The 17,500-nt window shown below is 44.4% G+C and overlaps 1 long non-coding RNA gene across 1 annotated transcript in view; it reads right to left on the bottom strand.

Moving 5' to 3' along the window:
- The window catches only part of LOC135097428 (uncharacterized), a 127,685-nt gene that overhangs the window by 99,013 nt on the left and 11,172 nt on the right, over positions 1-17,500 (bottom strand). Inside the window, exon 2 of the long non-coding RNA XR_010265694.1 lies at positions 350-529. This is a non-coding gene — a long non-coding RNA (uncharacterized LOC135097428). The remainder of the gene's footprint in view (positions 1-349; positions 530-17,500) is intronic.

Here is a 17,500-nt window from a genome sequence, read left to right as displayed (position 1 = left end):
CTAACCAGAGTAACTGCTCAAACCATGGAATTTCAACGTGCATAAAAGCCTAAAAACCATGCAACATTTTAGCTCTCTAAACTACAACAGAAAAAAAAAAAACACGTCTTGGTGGCAATTTTTCGACCACAAAATGAGTCACTTTTGCTTAAAGTATTACATGATTACACGAGAAGATAAACCAGGATAACTGATGGTCTGTAACGAGGGTGTCTGTTAAACTACGTATATACTACGTGAACTACGTGTGGGGAAATAAAATAGAGTAGAGAGAGGTTGTAGTTGAAACTATAAAAAGATAATAAATCATCAAATAATGGTAATAACTAGTAATATAGCATTTATTTACCTTTACCGGTGGCTGTTCGTCTTCTGCTGCTTGTATCCAAGGAGCAGGCTGAGCGTCATCAATAGAGAGGCGAGGCGGGGGCTTAAGGAGACCCTCGTAATGCGCCACCAGATTATACTGCTCACTTATCACAGGAACGGCCGTCCGAAGACCACCAGCCCTAGACCACTGGAAGCCAGCCTGTGCAGGGAAGGAAAAAAGTAAATCTCATTAAATAGACCATCACATTATCTGCCATATATATGAATAATAAATAAGCAGCAGAATTTAGCGCGCCATGTAAGCCAGTTTTTACCAGCAGAGCAGGAACACGGAAGGGTTAATGCGGTGCGTGATGATAAGAGTTCACCACCACGAGAGGCGCCCACACTCGAGCCCTATATTCTTATTCTGAATATATAATTCATGAATTTATGCCAGTCAGTGAACTGGAAATGTGAGTGAGTCCGTGAATGTGGCGAGGGACACATGCGGCACGGGTGGGCGGGTGGGCGGCCCCGCGTGCTGGCCGGCGGCTTACAGGCTCCACCCAACATTGAGGTGGAGACTATTATTATCATTATCTCTCTCTCTCTCTCTCTCTCTCTCTCTCTCTCTCTCTCTCTCTCTCTCTCATCAATACCGTAATGCAAGACTCGTTTTCACTGACAAGAATATATTTTCACTACACTGCCCAGCAAATCCTAATCTTCTCTTCCCAGCGACGAGATACAATAACTTTCAATTGCTTAAAATTATGGAAAATTAATATTGATTACTACTGTCAAGCAAGTGATGAATATATGAACAAAATATCTACAAAAAAATACATTAACTATCACATGCTTCAAAATCGGCAGCATGATGCTAAATTGAACGCAACCCATACTAATCATTATTATTATTGTTCATTATTATTATTATTATTATTATTATTATTATTATTATTATTATTATTATTATTATTATTATTACAAAAGAATCAAGGACGGAATATATTAACTCATCTATATTCTTTTCCTCGCAGACAAGAATAAAAATTGCGTGCTTAGTATGTGGAGATGGAGGGAGCGCCAGACCTGTACCCCTGAAAGCACGAACACGCGCACACACACACACACACACACACACACACACACACACACACACACACACACACACGTCAGTGGAATTCATCGCCAGATGAAATTATGCGTGGAAACAATGTAGATAAATTTATGAAGAAAATGCTATCATTTGTCATTAAAACACATAATATTATGAGCATAACTCAATCCAACAAAAACTAGAATAAGTAAATAGGTAACTACACACACACACACACACACACACACACACACACACACACACACACACACACACACACACACACACACACACACACACCTTAGCAGCAAAGAAGGCATCACCGCCACACCTTGCGGGACGCCGGACATCGCCTCTCGACACTGGCCTGGGACATTAGTGCCGAGGACACCCTGTACAATGGGCTGCGATCCGAATTCGTGTCAGGTACCGAATTCTCGCACACCCTGAGCCGGGCGGGCGCCGCGAGACAATGGTTGGGAATAATTTGAGCGAGGCGGCCCGCGTGATACCCATCGGGCCACATATTTTGGGGCGAGACGGCCCATTGTCCCTTGTGTGTATGGTGTCACATGGGAGGCAGGGGGAGGGAGGTGGTCAGGGGTGAGCGGAGAGAGGAAAGGGTGGATAGGTGGCAGGGAACGAGCATAGAAAGATAGGGCTTTGGGGAGAGAGAGAGAGAGAGAGAGAGAGAGAGAGAGAGAGAGAGAGAGAGTGTTGTTCGTTCGCTCACCACTTTCTCAGTCACACAAGTTAACAAAGAACACTCCTCTTAAGGAGGAAGGGAAGAAAGAAAATGGAAGGAAATACAGTAAACCTTTGGGACTCCTCGTGATGGCAAGGATGGCAAGGATAGAATGGAACAGTAAAGGAAGAAACTTAAAACACATAATAAAACAAGCGGAGCGGGAAGAAAGGGTGGTATGATAACGAAAATAAAAGCATCGGATAGAACTTGATGACAGAAACAGCACAAGATGCTCTCGTGTCTTACCACTGGAGATAAACTTTCGTCTGTACAATACTACAACATTACATCTCTTAATTCTGGTGGTTTAAATTAGATAGTGCAGCTCATCACAAATAACCTTTTAACGACCAGTAAATCTGCTGCTGGTTGTTCTTGTTTTTCTATTCTCTGTGACTTTCGTAATACACCCAGACTATAATATCCTTAATGTAACAATGAAAATAGCATGCGACGCACACAAAAAAAAAATGACCTTCACTGGACCCGTCCCTTTGGCACACTAACCACTGTAACACGTTAGCGGACCCTCAAAAGAAAAAAAAACAAAACAAAAATCTCAGTGACACTAAATTGTCTCCTTCAGTACAACTTTTATAATGCACTCGAAAAGACCTTCATAACAATTTAATAAACCCCGCAACAAACTCAAGACACACAATGAATCATCCCGTCTGACACACTCCCATTTGTAACACGCCTGAACCTTCATAACACACTAAAATGTTACCCCCTGCAGACATAAACGGGACTCTCTAGCACACTCTCCCCTGTAACACACTCCAGCGGGCCCTCGTAACACACCTGTGATGGCCTTGTAACACAGTGAGGTGGCCTTGTAACACAGAAAGGCGACCCTTGTATGTAAATGACTCCCCGTATCTTTTTTTTTTTTTTTTTTTTTTTTTTTATGTAGGAAGGATACTGGCCAAGGGCAACAAAAATCTAATAAAAAAAATGCCCACTGAAATGCCAGTCCCTAAAAGGGTCAAAGCAGTGGTCAAAAATTGGTGGATAAGTGTCTTGAAACCTCCCTCTTGAAGGAATTCAAGTCATAGGAAGGTGGAAATACAGAAGCAGGCAAGGAGTTCCAGAGTTTACCAGAGAAAGGGATGAATGATTGAGAATACTGGTTAACTCTTGCGTTAGAGAGGTGGACAGAATAGGAGTGAGAGAAAGAAGAAAGTCTTGTGCAGCGAGGCCGCGGAAGGAGGGGAGGCATGCAGTTAGCAAGATCAGAAGAGCAGTTAGCATGAAAATAGCGGTAGAAGACAGCTAGAGATGCAACATTGCGGCGGTGAGAGAGAGGCTGAAGACAGTCAGTTAGAGGAGAGGAGTTGATGAGACGAAAAGCTTTTGATTCCACCCTGTCTAGAACAGCAGTATGAGTGGAACCCCCCCAGACATGTGAAGCATACTCCATACATGGACGGATAAGGCCCTTGTACAGAGTTAGCAGCTGCGGGGGGTGAGAAAAACTGGCGGAGACGTCTCAGAACACCTAACTTCATGGAAGCTGTTTTAGCTAGAGATGAGATGTGAAGTTTCCAGTTCAGATTATAAGTAAAGGACAGACCGAGGATGTTCAGTGTAGAAGAGGGGGATAGTTGAGTGTCATTGAAGAAGAGGGGATAGTTGTCTGGAAGATTGTGTCGAGTTGATAGATGGAGGAATTGAGTTTTTGAGGCATTGAACAATACCAAGTTTGCTCTGCCCCAATCAGAAATTTTAGAAAGATCAGAAGTCAGGCGTTCTGTGGCTTCCCTGCGTGATATGTTTACCTCCTGAAGGGTTGGACGTCTATGAAAAGACGTGGAAAAGTGCAGGGTGGTATCATCAGCATAGGAGTGGATAGGACAAGAAGTTTGTTTTAGAAGATCATTAATGAATAATAAGAAGAGAGTGGGTGACAGGACAGAACCCTGAGGAACACCACTGTTAATAGATTTAGGAGAAGAACAGTGACCGTCTACCACAGCAGCAATAGAACGGTCAGAAAGGAAACTTGAGATGAAGTTACAGAGAGAAGGATAGAAACCGTAGGAGGGTAGTTTGGAAATCAAAGCTTTGTGCCAGACTCTATCAAAGGCTTTTGATATGTCCAAGGCAACAGCAAAAGTTTCACCAAAGTCTCTAAAAGAGGATGACCAAGACTCAGTAAGGAAAGCCAGAAGATCACCAGTCGAGCGGCCTTGACGGAACCCATACTGGCGATCAGATAGAAGGTTGTGAAGTGATAGATGTTTAAGAATCTTCCTGTTGAGGATAGATTCAAAAACTTTAGATAAGCAGGAAATTAAAGCAATAGGACGGTAGTTTGAGGGATTAGAGCGGTCACCCTTTTTAGGAACAGGTTGAATGTAGGCAAACTTCCAGCAAGAAGGAAAGGTAGATGTTGACAGACAGAGCTGAAAGAGTTTGACTAGGCAAGGTGCAAGCACGGAGGCACAGTTTCGGAGAACAATAGGAGGGACCCCATCAGGTCCATAAGCCTTCTGAGGGTTTAGGCCAGCGAGGGCATGGAAAACATCATTACGAAGAATTTTAATACGAGGCATGAAGTAGTCAGAGGGTGGAGGAGAGGGAGGAACAAGCCCAGAATCGTCCAAGGTAGAGTTTTTAGCAAAGGTTTGAGCAAAGAGTTCAGCTTTAGAAATAGATGTGATAGCAGTGGTGCCATCTGGTTGAAGTAGAGGAGGGAAAGAAGAAGAAGCAAAGTTATTGGAGATATTTTTGGCTAGATGCCAGAAATCACGAGGGGAGTTAGATCTTGAAAGGTTTTGACATTTTCTGTTAATGAAGGAGTTTTTGGCTAGTTGGAGAACAGACTTGGCATGGTTCCGGGCAGAAATATAAAGTGCATGAGATTCTGGTGAAGGAAGGCTTAAGTACCTTTTGTGGGCCACCTCTCTATCATGTATAGCACGAGAACAAGCTGTGTTAAACCAAGGTTTAGAAGGTTTAGGACGAGAAAAAGAGTGAGGAATGTACGCCTCCATGCCAGACACTATCACCTCTGTTATGCGCTCAGCACACAAAGACGGGTCTCTGACACGGAAGCAGTAGTCATTCCAAGGAAAATCAGCAAAATACCGCCTCAGGTCCCCCCAACTAGCAGAGGCAAAACGCCAGAGGCACCTTCGCTTAGGGGGATCCTGAGGAGGGGATTGGAGTGATAGGACAAGATAAAGATATGAGATTGTGATCGGAGGAGCCCAACGGAGAAGAAAGGGTGACAGCATAAGCAGAAGGATTAGAGGTCAGGAAAAGGTCAAGAATGTTGGGCGTATCTCCAAGACGGTCAGGAATACGAGTAGGGTGTTGCACCAATTGCTCTAGGTCATGGAGGATAGCAAAGTTGTAGGCTAGTTCACCAGGATGGTCAGTGAAGGGAGAGGAAAGCCAAAGCTGGTGGTGAACATTGAAGTCTCCAAGAATGGAGATCTCTGCAAAAGGGAAGAGGGTCAGAATGTGCTCCACTTTGGAAGTTAAGTAGTCAAGAGGAGAGTTATCCCGCATAATACGACGCCCAAGGACAACGCACGTGGTAATAGATGGGTAATGCGACTGGGAATGGGTGTATGTATGTATGGGACTGGCTGGCTGGTAAACTTTGCTACATACATACTCGAACACACACACACACACACACACACACACACACACACACACACACACACACACACAGATAAATGGGTAAATAGGTAGATACGAAGAACCAGGTAGATAGAAGGTAAGATATATATAGATAGACAGATAGATAGATGGATAGATAGACAGATAGCTAGATAGATAGATAGATACATACATGAACATAACCACACACACACACACACACACACACACACACACACACTGAGAGAGAGAGAGAGAGAGAGAGAGAGAGAGAGAGAGAGAGAGAGAGAGAGAGAGAGAGAGAGAGAGAGAGAGAGAGAGAGAGAGAGAGAGAGAGCGCACCATGGACAGGGTTGGTGGGAGAATGCGAGGGTATAAGATAGTTCATCATGGAAACGATAAAAATTCCTGATAAAAAGGCTTAACCGTGCTTTGGCCGAGGAAAAAATGGCAAGACTAATAATATGATAGAGCTAATATGCCGCTGGTGATGGATAGGTTACAAAATGCCGAAACTTATTAAGACTGGCGGCGTTGCTTATTAATAAACTGCAGTGGAGATTGGCGGCAGTGTTGCCAATTAGAGGATGCAGCTTACCGTCTTACGAGTAGCCGAGGCAGGCCCGCGTTCAGTAAGCGTGGCCGCCTGTGTATCATTTGCATCAAGAATGGCCACCCCGGGCCTGAAGAGGCTGGCTGATCCGCGGCATTACTCTTGTACGATCGCGCCACCAGCCTGATGGATCTGTGTGCGCGGTGTGAGCCATCAATGTGCCGTAAACTTCCACACGCACCATTAGTCTGCACGAGCCGCCGACCGCCGCGTGTACAAACCACTACTGTTTATAAACCCACCACGAGTGTAAATTACTGATGAATATAAACCATTAGTGTGTATCACCCATTAACCATTCCAAGCCCGAGACCCTAAACCCTCCCCCAACGCACATACAGCAAAATTACGACCTCCTCCTTCAGCTTGGTTTATTAACTCGTCATGAAATATGCCTATATAATTGACAGGCCCCAGCTACTAAGCAAGATGGCGGTCATTAGCATTCATGAGTGATGCAAATGATGTTGTATTAGTGTTGGGTGGCGCTGTGCCTCGCGGCGGTGAGGAGCCAGCTGGTTCTGCTGCAGGAGACGGGGCAGTGGGAGGGAGGGGGAGAGGGAAGGGGGAAGGGGGTGCAAGCAGTGCGTGGGTAGTGGATGAGAGGTGTGTGTGGTCTAGTGTGTGTGTGCGTGTGTGTGTGTGTGTGTGTGGACATGCAATCGCTGTAACGGGTGGCTGGAAGTACCGTGTAGCGTCCCCGTGTAGAGATGTCGTGTAGTGTGATAGGCCGAAGCTTGATACAGTGTGGTAGTGGTGGTGGTGGTGGTGGTTTCCCTCTGAGATGGTCGTGGTGGTAGGGGTGAGGGTCTTACTCAATGTGACTAGGCCTAACTCCCCACGGGCCTGACTAGACGCGTGTATATCTTGGTGGCGCTACAGAAACAAACAACGTGAGAGGGAGAGGATGGCCCTGGAGGAGGTCCTGAGTCGTGTATTCTGTGTGTCACTTAATGCCAAGCGAGACATTCTTGGCCAGAGTTTATTTTTCTGTTTTCCTTTGATCTCTCTCTCTCTCTCTCTCTCTCTCTCTCTCTCTCTCTCTCTCTCTCTCTCTCTCTCTCTCTCTCTCTCTCTCTCTCTCTCTCTCACGCACACACACACAAATATTTCCTTCTTTCTGTCTTACTGTTCTCTCTCTCTCTCTCTCTCTCTCTCTCTCTCTCTCTCTCTCTCTCTCTCTCTCTCTCTCTCTCTCACACACACACACACACACACACACATCACAATTTTTTTCCCTTACGAATAAACAGACGTGTGTGGATAGGAGCGACTACGGACAGAGGCGAGGCGGAGGAGGCCATGGGAAGCAAAGACGTAAAGACACGTTCCCCGCCACCAGAGTGAGAGACAGGCAGACCAGCACCGTGTCTCCTCCCCTCCCCGCCCAACACCCCACACGTGCCCTGCTTGTTAAATGCCGGGGGGGCGGGGGGGGCAGGAAGGGATAGGAAAGGAGGAAGGCAAGGGGAGGTTAAAAGAGGAAAGGTCAGGCTTTAAAATTACGGTCGTCCCATAACCCAAGTCTTCGTGAATCTTTTAGTTTTTACTGTATGTCGTCTTTATATTCTCTCTCTCTCTCTCTCTCTCTCTCTCTCTCTCTCTCTCTCTCTCTCTCTCTCTCTCTCTCTCTCTCTCTCTCTCTCTCTCTCTCTAATACATTTCCACCGATGATATGTTTTATCAAGAATTTATATACATTTTTTATATGTATATATTATCTTATACTACCATTTTACTCTCTCTCTCTCTCTCTCTCTCTCTCTCTCTCTCTCTCTCTCTCTCTCTCTCTCTCTCTCTCTCTCTCTGTCCTTGTAGCACAGCGAGGCAGGTTAAGGCAAGGCAGCACCCAGCATGCACCTTGCCCTCACCCCGATCATGCTGCTCCCGGGCCGTGCATGCGAGGCAAGCTGCGTGGAGGCGGCGGGGGGTGAGGTGGTGTAAGGAGGAGGGAGTGCTGCCGAAGCGTCGGATAGTACTCGTGCGGAAAATGGAGATGGTAGGAGGGAGGGTTGAGCCTGGCGGTGGTGGTGCGTACTCCCTCCCGGCGATACTATGACTGTACTATTTATACATGCCGCCGGGCTGGGTGTGGGTCAGTATCGAGGGTGTGGTTGTGGTTGGTGATGTGGAAGATGTGGAGTCGTCATAACAAAACGATGATTTTCCCATGTTTTTTTCTTTTTTTTTTTATTTTTTTTTATACGCTTATAGTGCAGTGGGATCACGTACAGGTACAGGTACTACAGGTAACACTCCCCCCTTGCGGAACAAATCACAGCATCTCTATCAGATTTTAAATGCACATTCACTGCAGTCCACGCGCGTCGTAGCCCTTCCAGTAGGCTCAGATTATCGACTAAACCTTTTCCTTTTCACTCACACTCTGCAAGGAACAATCACCTCTACGCGTTTATGAATAAGTGCTACAATTCTACTGCCGAGAAGCCTCCTCAGGTAATATGTTGTTTAATGAAATGGACCTTAGATGCATGGTGGATCTTTCATATGAGAGGCAAAGCAGCGCCCTCAAATTATCCGAACTTACGGCATACATTCTTTCAGTTCTAGACACACTGTAGGCCCGTAAGACTCTAGGCCACATGTAACCACGCAGTAGTTCTCTTCAAATTGGTAGCCCCATCATTTCAAACAGCAGCCCCAAACCTAAGGAATTCTAATGCATGTTTTTTTTTTTCCCTTAGTTCTCAATACTCTGTGGCTCCTTAACACTGAAGAGGTTACAAAGGATTCCAAACATCAGCTATACTCTTTGATTTCACTACACTACACTAACTAAAGTATTCCGGGAAATCTAACTATCGTACAGAGTCTGAGCATGGGGGCATGATCTACGGGTACTGTTGTTGCTGGGGAGGGTATCACTGCTTCAAACTTTCCTCAGAATGAAAGTAAGCACACGGAAGCCCAGCCAGGATCAAGGAGCACGGTAGCCTCAGTCTCTAAGTGTACGTAACTCGGGGTCACAGAACTGGGAGTAAATAAGCCCTCGCCTTGCCAGTGCCCCCGACCAGCCGTAAACAAACAAGATGGCTGACGCGGCGGGGCCCTTACCGCAGCCGCTCAATTTAGCGTAAATCATCATCATTAATAGCGAGCGGGAAATTACGAAGCCTTAATCCGCGCCACGGAGACACGTAAGCCCCCGGGCGGCCTGAGAGATTTACTGTCAATACTTTCCAAGGCTGCCGGGTAAGGGGTTGAAGGGGAGGAAGGGGAGGCAATCAAGGTGCAAGACTGGGAACAGGCGTCTGGCTGAGAGAAAGAAAAAAACAGCATCCACCAGGAAAGTAGCGTCTCTCGGTGCTGTGTACACTTTCTCCTCCCCATACAGTCTTGTTATCGCCATGTCTTAAGAGAAACCCAGAGAAAGATGACAGATGAATATTTAGACGCCACTTGGTTTACTCCATGAACACAACATTACCAACACAATTTTCTGCCAGTATGCATTGCTAAAAGCTGGAAAAAATATACAGATAAATATGGGTAACTATATTGTGTTACCATATATGAAAATACGCATATACTTTCTTTTCACATACATTCACCCCTTACAGCATTTTAAAATAGACTAAAATATATAACATATATGAACACAGATGAACACACACACACACACACACACACACACACACACACACACACACACACACACACACACACACAGTAAACAAGGCTAGACACTCAGTCACGTTGGAGTGCCGCCGCCGCCACCAGGCTGTCGCCAGGCCCCATGAGTCCAACGCCTGCGTCATGCCATGATGCATGATCATCATTAATCGTTCTCATGTACGGCAGCTGATCCAGGACAGTGTTGCCAGCGGCGAGCTGATGATGGTGCTCCAGCGCTGGCGGCGTCAGTATCAATTTCAAGAAAATCATCTACTCTTTTTCTGAGAAGTATCCAGCATACAATTGATCTCTCTTAGATCTCTCGGCAAACAATTAAATAGTGTAGGTCTGTGATTCACTAGTACTTCCCTCAAGGCTGAACCTTAACGCCGGCTCCCTTGCTTTATGAGGGTGGTATCCGACACGCTCTCCCTCTCTCCTCTCCTGCCAAAAACGGTAATAACTCTTTATGGTGTTGTTTGTAACACTATATTAAAAGCTACTGCCTCTAAACCTTATATATATATATATATATATATATATATATATATATATATATATATATATATATATATATATATATATATATATATATATATATATATATATATATATATATAAAGAGAGAGAGAGAGAGAGAGAGAGAGAGAGAGAGAGAGAGAGAGAGAGAGAGAGAGAGAGAGAGAGAGAGAGAGAGAGAGAGAGAGAGAGTGTGTGTGTGTGTGTGTGTGTGTGTGTGTGTGTGTGTGTGTGTGTGTGTGTGTGTGTGTGTGTGTGTGTGTGTGTGTGTGTGTGTGTGTGTGTGTGTGTGTGTGTGTGTGTGTGTGTGTGTTCATTTCCGTTCAATCACATACATATTCCAGCTTGAATCGTTGCCAATAATCAAGCATTTGCATTCCAGCCTCGGTTGTGTTCGTTGTGTTATGCAGCTCACTGTTGCTGGGCTCCATTACGGGACTAAGACTACCTTACTAGTGGCAGCACCAGCAGTCCAGACGTTTGGTCATGCTCAGAGAAAGTCTGTGACGGCGAGGAGTAGAGCAGTCACCCCATCTGCTGCTCACTCTCCGGGAACACCGCAGTTATTTCATCTCCAATTTCCGCTTTCCCTCGCGATCACTCACAGACCCAGTAACAGCTGTCTGGGCGAGCCATTACGGCCATTACACTCGCAGTTTTACACGCTCACCCCAGTGTTACTGAGTTAAGTGTGCAGCTCGTTGCGCACACCACCATACAACCGCATCAAATTTTTCAGCATCATCCTCCAGTCTTCCTTTCGTTATTATTATTTTTTTTATTTGTGCATTCATTCATTATTAGTCCCATATCAACAAGATTTGAATTTTTTTTATTCTGTTTTATTTTTTCATTATTTATTTATTGCAAGGACTGCTACGAATAGGCCTGATGGATCATTGCAGCTTCCCTTATTTTCTTAGGTTCTTATGTTCTCATCGATCTAATTATATATAAATGTATTTATTGATATTTATATTTTACTCAACAGCAAAACTGCACACATAAAAAGACAGACAAACAGACAGACAGACAGACAAACAGACAGACAGATGCACACAGACAGATAGATAGACAGATAGACAGATAGACAGATAGATCTAAATCAAAACCAACACTGATCCAAACACCGCTCCTTGTGACACACCACCAGCGACAATACAGGTTGCTCGGCCTAACTCACTATTTGTCGCCTGGCCATTAGAAATCACTTGACCCACATCACTACAGTACACAACCACTAGTCATATTTTCTGTTCCATTCCGTGTCAGTTTCCATTCATCTCTTCTGGCAATACGGAGTGGTCAGGCTTACCGCATGCCTCACCAAAATTCTCAACCACACCCACTTCGGCACAGTGCAGAACGAACATTTGCAAAGCCTTCTTAATTAAAAGAAAAAAATATTTCATAATTTTTATCCAGCGGCATTTAAAGGAGTGTGATATTTGTGACTGGCATTTAAATATCGGTTGACTTCTGCTAATTACTGTTTCTTCTTTATTTAGAACTTTCTTCATCATATTCTGTCGTTGCGGTGACAAAACTCAATCAATCAAACGATCAGTCAGTCAGTCAGTCAGTCAGTCAATAAATCAATCCATTTTTTCGTCTAAGTACGTATTTTGAAATATATTTTGACACATAAATACACTTCCTCTACGAAAAACAACTTGAATACCTTCGAGATCCACCACCAAGACAGACACATTGCAGCTACAACGCCATAATTCACCCAATCAATTAATCAGTCCCACTATTATAGATAATTACATATTTCACTACAACTTCTGTACATAAAACAACTGGATTTTCATTAGCATCCGCCACCGGAGCAGAACAAGACAACCACCATCTCAGTCTCAGGCTTATATTCAGAAACGCTCTGCTCTCTTACCACTATTCTGCACAAGCCACAGAGATGATTAGCCGAGTTCTCAAGAGTGTTTCTCCAGTTAATAATGAAATCTCGTCAATTTGTCAATAGAACCATAAAAAAAATACCCTTAAAAACCCGTGTCACTTCATCTACAACATTTTGAAAGTAGTGGAGGTGCGGTTTCAGAAGTGTTTCAGAATATGGTCCTCAGTTGCGCATCCCGTCCGTAATTCCCCGGTGCAGCAAGTCAGCGGCTGCACCATCCACGCCCACTGCCTCCCGAGATAACCCCAGATAATGCATGGATAGCGCACCATTATGAGGCTCCACTAAATACATGGTCCCACTGAGATGGCGGAATCTCGAATACTCGCTCTGTGATCTCAAGCCATTCGTTATCTGCACCCATAAACACACACACACACACACACACACACACACACACACACACAGGCAATAACATTCCTTCTATATTACACACACTCACACAAACACATAAAAAGATAGACAAACAGACAGACACACAAACACAGAAAGACAGAAAGACAGACAGAAGACAGACAGACAGACAGACAGACACATAGATAGATACACAGATTGATTGATAGATAGATAGATAAATAAAATAGATAGATATATAGATACATAGATAGATAATTATAATAGCTACAAAACAAAATGAAAATATATAAAACCACACTGCCTAAAACACACACACACACACACACACACACACACACACACACACACACACACACACACACACACACACACACACACACACACACAGAGACAGGTAACCCACCACAAATACGTTCCCTAACCTTCAACTTTAGCCCTAACCTCTCTTCTCCCGGGGTCAGTAGGCTAAGAAGCTCGTAAAGAGGGAGTGAAAGACCCCTTCAACTCCCCATACAGCCGCTATGCCTCCCCTCTCCCCACCTCCCCTGTCCCTACCACCCCACCCTCCCCCACACACGCTGCGTCCCCATAACCATAAGACACACGGAAATACACCATGTCCCCCGCCCCCATTACCACTTAGGCCTCTCAGCTCCCCCTTTTCTTCTCCTCCACCTCCATCTCCTCCTCATCTTCTTCCATTCCCTCGTGATCTTTTCTCCTCTTCCTCCTCCTCTACTTTCTCTTGTTCCACTTGTACCTACTTGTACCTCTCAATTCTTCCTCTTCGTATTCTTGGTTTTCAGTTCCCTTGCTCCTCCAGACACAAGCCAGATGACCCTCCTATCTCGTCTCTGCTCCCAAGACGAAATCCTTCCTTGCTACATGAGTGACTCCATTCTCTATGCCTTCTGTTGGCCTACAACCGAGGGAAAGAGGAAATAAAGATAATTTTCGCCCCTGGCTTTCCCTAATTTCCTCCTGACCATGAACACCACTGCCAAATACCACTATACCACTTCTACTATTCTCATAACTACTACCAGTACCACTAGATACTACTAATACTACCTCTACCGGCTCAGTTACCTACTATAAGTTTACTAATACTACTACTACACCACTTCTACTGTTGTCATAACTACTACCATCACCACTACCTATTACTGATATTACTACTACAGTTTCAGTTATCTACTACTACAGGCTTTCTACTATCGCCACTATTGCCACTCATGACTACCACCATCACTACTTCCTCCTCCTCCTCCTCCTCCTTCTCATCCTCCTACTACTACTTCTACTACTTCTACTACTACTACTACTACTACTACTACTACTACTACTACTGTTATCTCATCTGCCAATTTCACCACGACACTCACATACTATTTTTCATCATTACCACCACCACACTTTCACACAGCTCATAACACCACCAACATCAGACTGTCTCACGTTTTCCATCATCACCATCACACCGTCACGTCAACTTCCACCAGCTGCCCCACCACTCTCCCACACACCTCCCATCACCACAACCACACTCCGCTAACACCACGCCTCGATCCCGTTACCACACTGACACACTGACAAACATGCGTCATTCTCCTCCCCAAACCGCCAGGCTCACCACTACACTACACTATTTTCCTGCCTCATTAACCACTGCTAACCACACCTAACCACTAACACTTGAGTCTGAATCCTCGCCACTGCTCTGGGAATCATAAATCACTGCCATCACTACCTGTTCATCACTACTATTGCCAGTCACTGATGCTACAAGTACTACCATCGCATCACTCTTCATGAACGACAAAAGTGGAGTGATTTAAAAATTCTTGCGTGCCATCTCAACAACAGGAAGTAATGACGTCAAAGCACCTGGACTTCGATCTCTTTCCTATCAATTGCTTTTGAGTCATGAAATATCTATCAGTTACTACTACTAGCCAATATCTCTACAGCATCCATTCTTTTATCACTTGTATACAACACCGCGACCGTCAGAGAGAGAGAGGTTAGTAATCTTAAACGTTTCAGTACTCCATCTTAGCCACTTTAAGCAGGCTGTGCTAGAAATTGTAAGGGTTTTCAAGGGTAGTTAAATGGTTGTAGTGATAGTTTAACAAGGATTTTGCACTTATAAAGGGGAAAAAATGTCTTTGAGTACCATATTGATCACTTCTATGGCCTTTGGAAATAACCCTGATGAAAAACCAAGTGACTGAATCCACACACAAGTTTCCACCACCACAGCCTTTACCATCACCAGCACCACAAGTATGCACTGAGGTATACAACAACAACAACAACAACCATCCTCACAAACTACTATCCCTTTTACTGTCTCACTTCTTACTTTGGATTAAGCAGTGGAGCTCATCACAAACCGCCTCGTAATGTCAACCGGTCTGCTGTTGTTTGTTATTTCTTTGTGTTCCTTTGTGACATCCCACCACTACCTCTTATATACCGCACGTCACAACCACCATTACCAGCATTACGGCTATCAGCACCACTATCCCAGGCGCATACCTCACCACCACTCAGAGGTATCGCTGCCTACACGCATTACATCACCGTGCTTTATTTAGATGTGTGTGTGTGTGTGTGTGTGTGTGTGTGTGTGTGTGTGTGTGTGTGTGTGTGTGTGTGTGTAGGAGGGGAGCGATAGTTAGGTAGTACGATGGAAGCCATGCAACAACAACAACAACAACAACAACAACAACAACAACAACAACAACAAAAACAACAATAATAATTCATCCCTCCCACCTGTGCTTGTATGGCAGTATTTCAGATCAAAATGAAAAAAAAAATAAATAAATAAATAAATAAATAAAAAAGCAATAAGATTTTAACCATGAAAAGAACAACTGATCTTTCCATATGCACCGTCAATAAACCTCTCTCTCTCTCTCTCTCTCTCTCTCTCTCTCTCTCTCTCTCTCTCTCTCTCTCTCTCTCTCTCTCTCTCTCTCTCTCTCTCTCTCTCGTATCCATTTCATTAAACCTTTACTCTATTTTTTTCTTTATCCATATACTTATTTTTCATTTTCTTTATTAATCTCAACCACTTATTTATTACCAATCGCCATCCACCATGCCAGTCCCAGCCTCCACCGGACTTCCACCTGTTCCCTCCGTCCCTCCACACACTCAGAGCCCGGATGTCATGCAGTGGCGCGTTTCTCCCCATGACCAACCACTTCAGTCCACCCCATCCCGCCAGCCTCCCACCCTTTGTTGCTTAAACTTGTACAATGCTTCTTTTGCAACGTCTTTCCATCCCTTTATTCGTCTTCCTTTTGATATGGACATCCTCTTTCAAAACGTATTTTTTTCTTCTTTTTTTTTATCCTCTCTTCCCCCTTTCTCTTCACATAGCAGACCATTTAAGCACTTCCTGATCTGCCTCTCCAGTACACCACAACTATTTCCGAAGCTTTCACTACCCGAACACCTCACGCCAGTTAATGTCCTCAGTTACTTAATTTCACGTGCACTTATCCTCTTTCTCAGTGCGGCCTTTGGTGCCCACGCCTCACAGCAAATGCCAAGTCAACACAATAATCTTCTCAGACATTTCCTTTTTCGATTATACAAACAACATCACACCCTCTCATAGGATCTCAAGGCTTTCATTCTCTCTTGCTTCCCCCTGCGGTATGTGCTCACCTTGTGAATCATCTTCGTAGTAATACTTATTTATACATGTGCATTTGTATTAGTATTCGGAAATAAGTAACTACTGTATGACATACTGGTCGAGGAACAAAGAAAAGGTGAGTCATAACGCCCGTGGAACCTGGCAACGTAAATATGTCAACACTAGACTTCACAACACTACGGCCTAATTCTCGTCTCATAACCAGTTTCACCTTACCATAACTTATTTCTGGCTGCGTCACAGAGCTGCTCCATGTTAGCAAAAGTCGCGAGAAAAGTAGGGAATCACAGACATAAGAACATAAGAACATTAGAAATAAGGGAAGCTGCAAGAAGCGACCAGGCTTACACGTGGCAGTCCCTGTATGAAACACACCTACCTATTTCCGACACCAAGGATAAACACATCTTTTGCACACGAACATTGCCCTCTCTACGCTACTGTTGCCACCTGTCGGCCATGGCGAGAAACATTCCTGTTTTGAGGGGTGATCAGCTGATAGATGTGTTTGCACAAGTTCAAGGTTGATGTCTAGTATTTTAATTTTTAATCGTGTATTGTGGGAGATTAATCTACTTTTTTTTTTCAATTTTATCTTTACGTATTACTCGATTCAAAATAATAGAGAAGCTGAGGCACATACTTCTATTTTCAACTCCCCATGCTAAACTAAACTCCCTCACTCACTCACTCCCTCCCTCACTCCATGCATTCCCCCTTCCCTCCTATTTCTTTACCTAATGTTTCGGACTCTTCTCCTTAATATTGCAACTGAGGTTGTCATCCGCGGACGAGGTAACTCATTTATTATTTTCAGGATGGTGTTGTGCTGACCACCACACACCACTCTTTCCCTTCAGCCAGAACCATCCTCACTATTTTATCCAGTAAGATGATAAAGAGATACAGCGCCACCCATACCACACATCCCTCTCGTAAAGCAACATTATAATACATCCTCTATGAACATCCTCAGCTTCCCACACATGCTTCTGTCC

The sequence above is a fragment of the Scylla paramamosain genome, chromosome 4 (assembly GCF_035594125.1).
Source record: "Scylla paramamosain isolate STU-SP2022 chromosome 4, ASM3559412v1, whole genome shotgun sequence".
In the NCBI taxonomy this organism is placed as follows: domain Eukaryota; kingdom Metazoa; phylum Arthropoda; class Malacostraca; order Decapoda; family Portunidae; genus Scylla; species Scylla paramamosain.
This window is presented reverse-complemented; position numbering and strand designations above follow the sequence as displayed.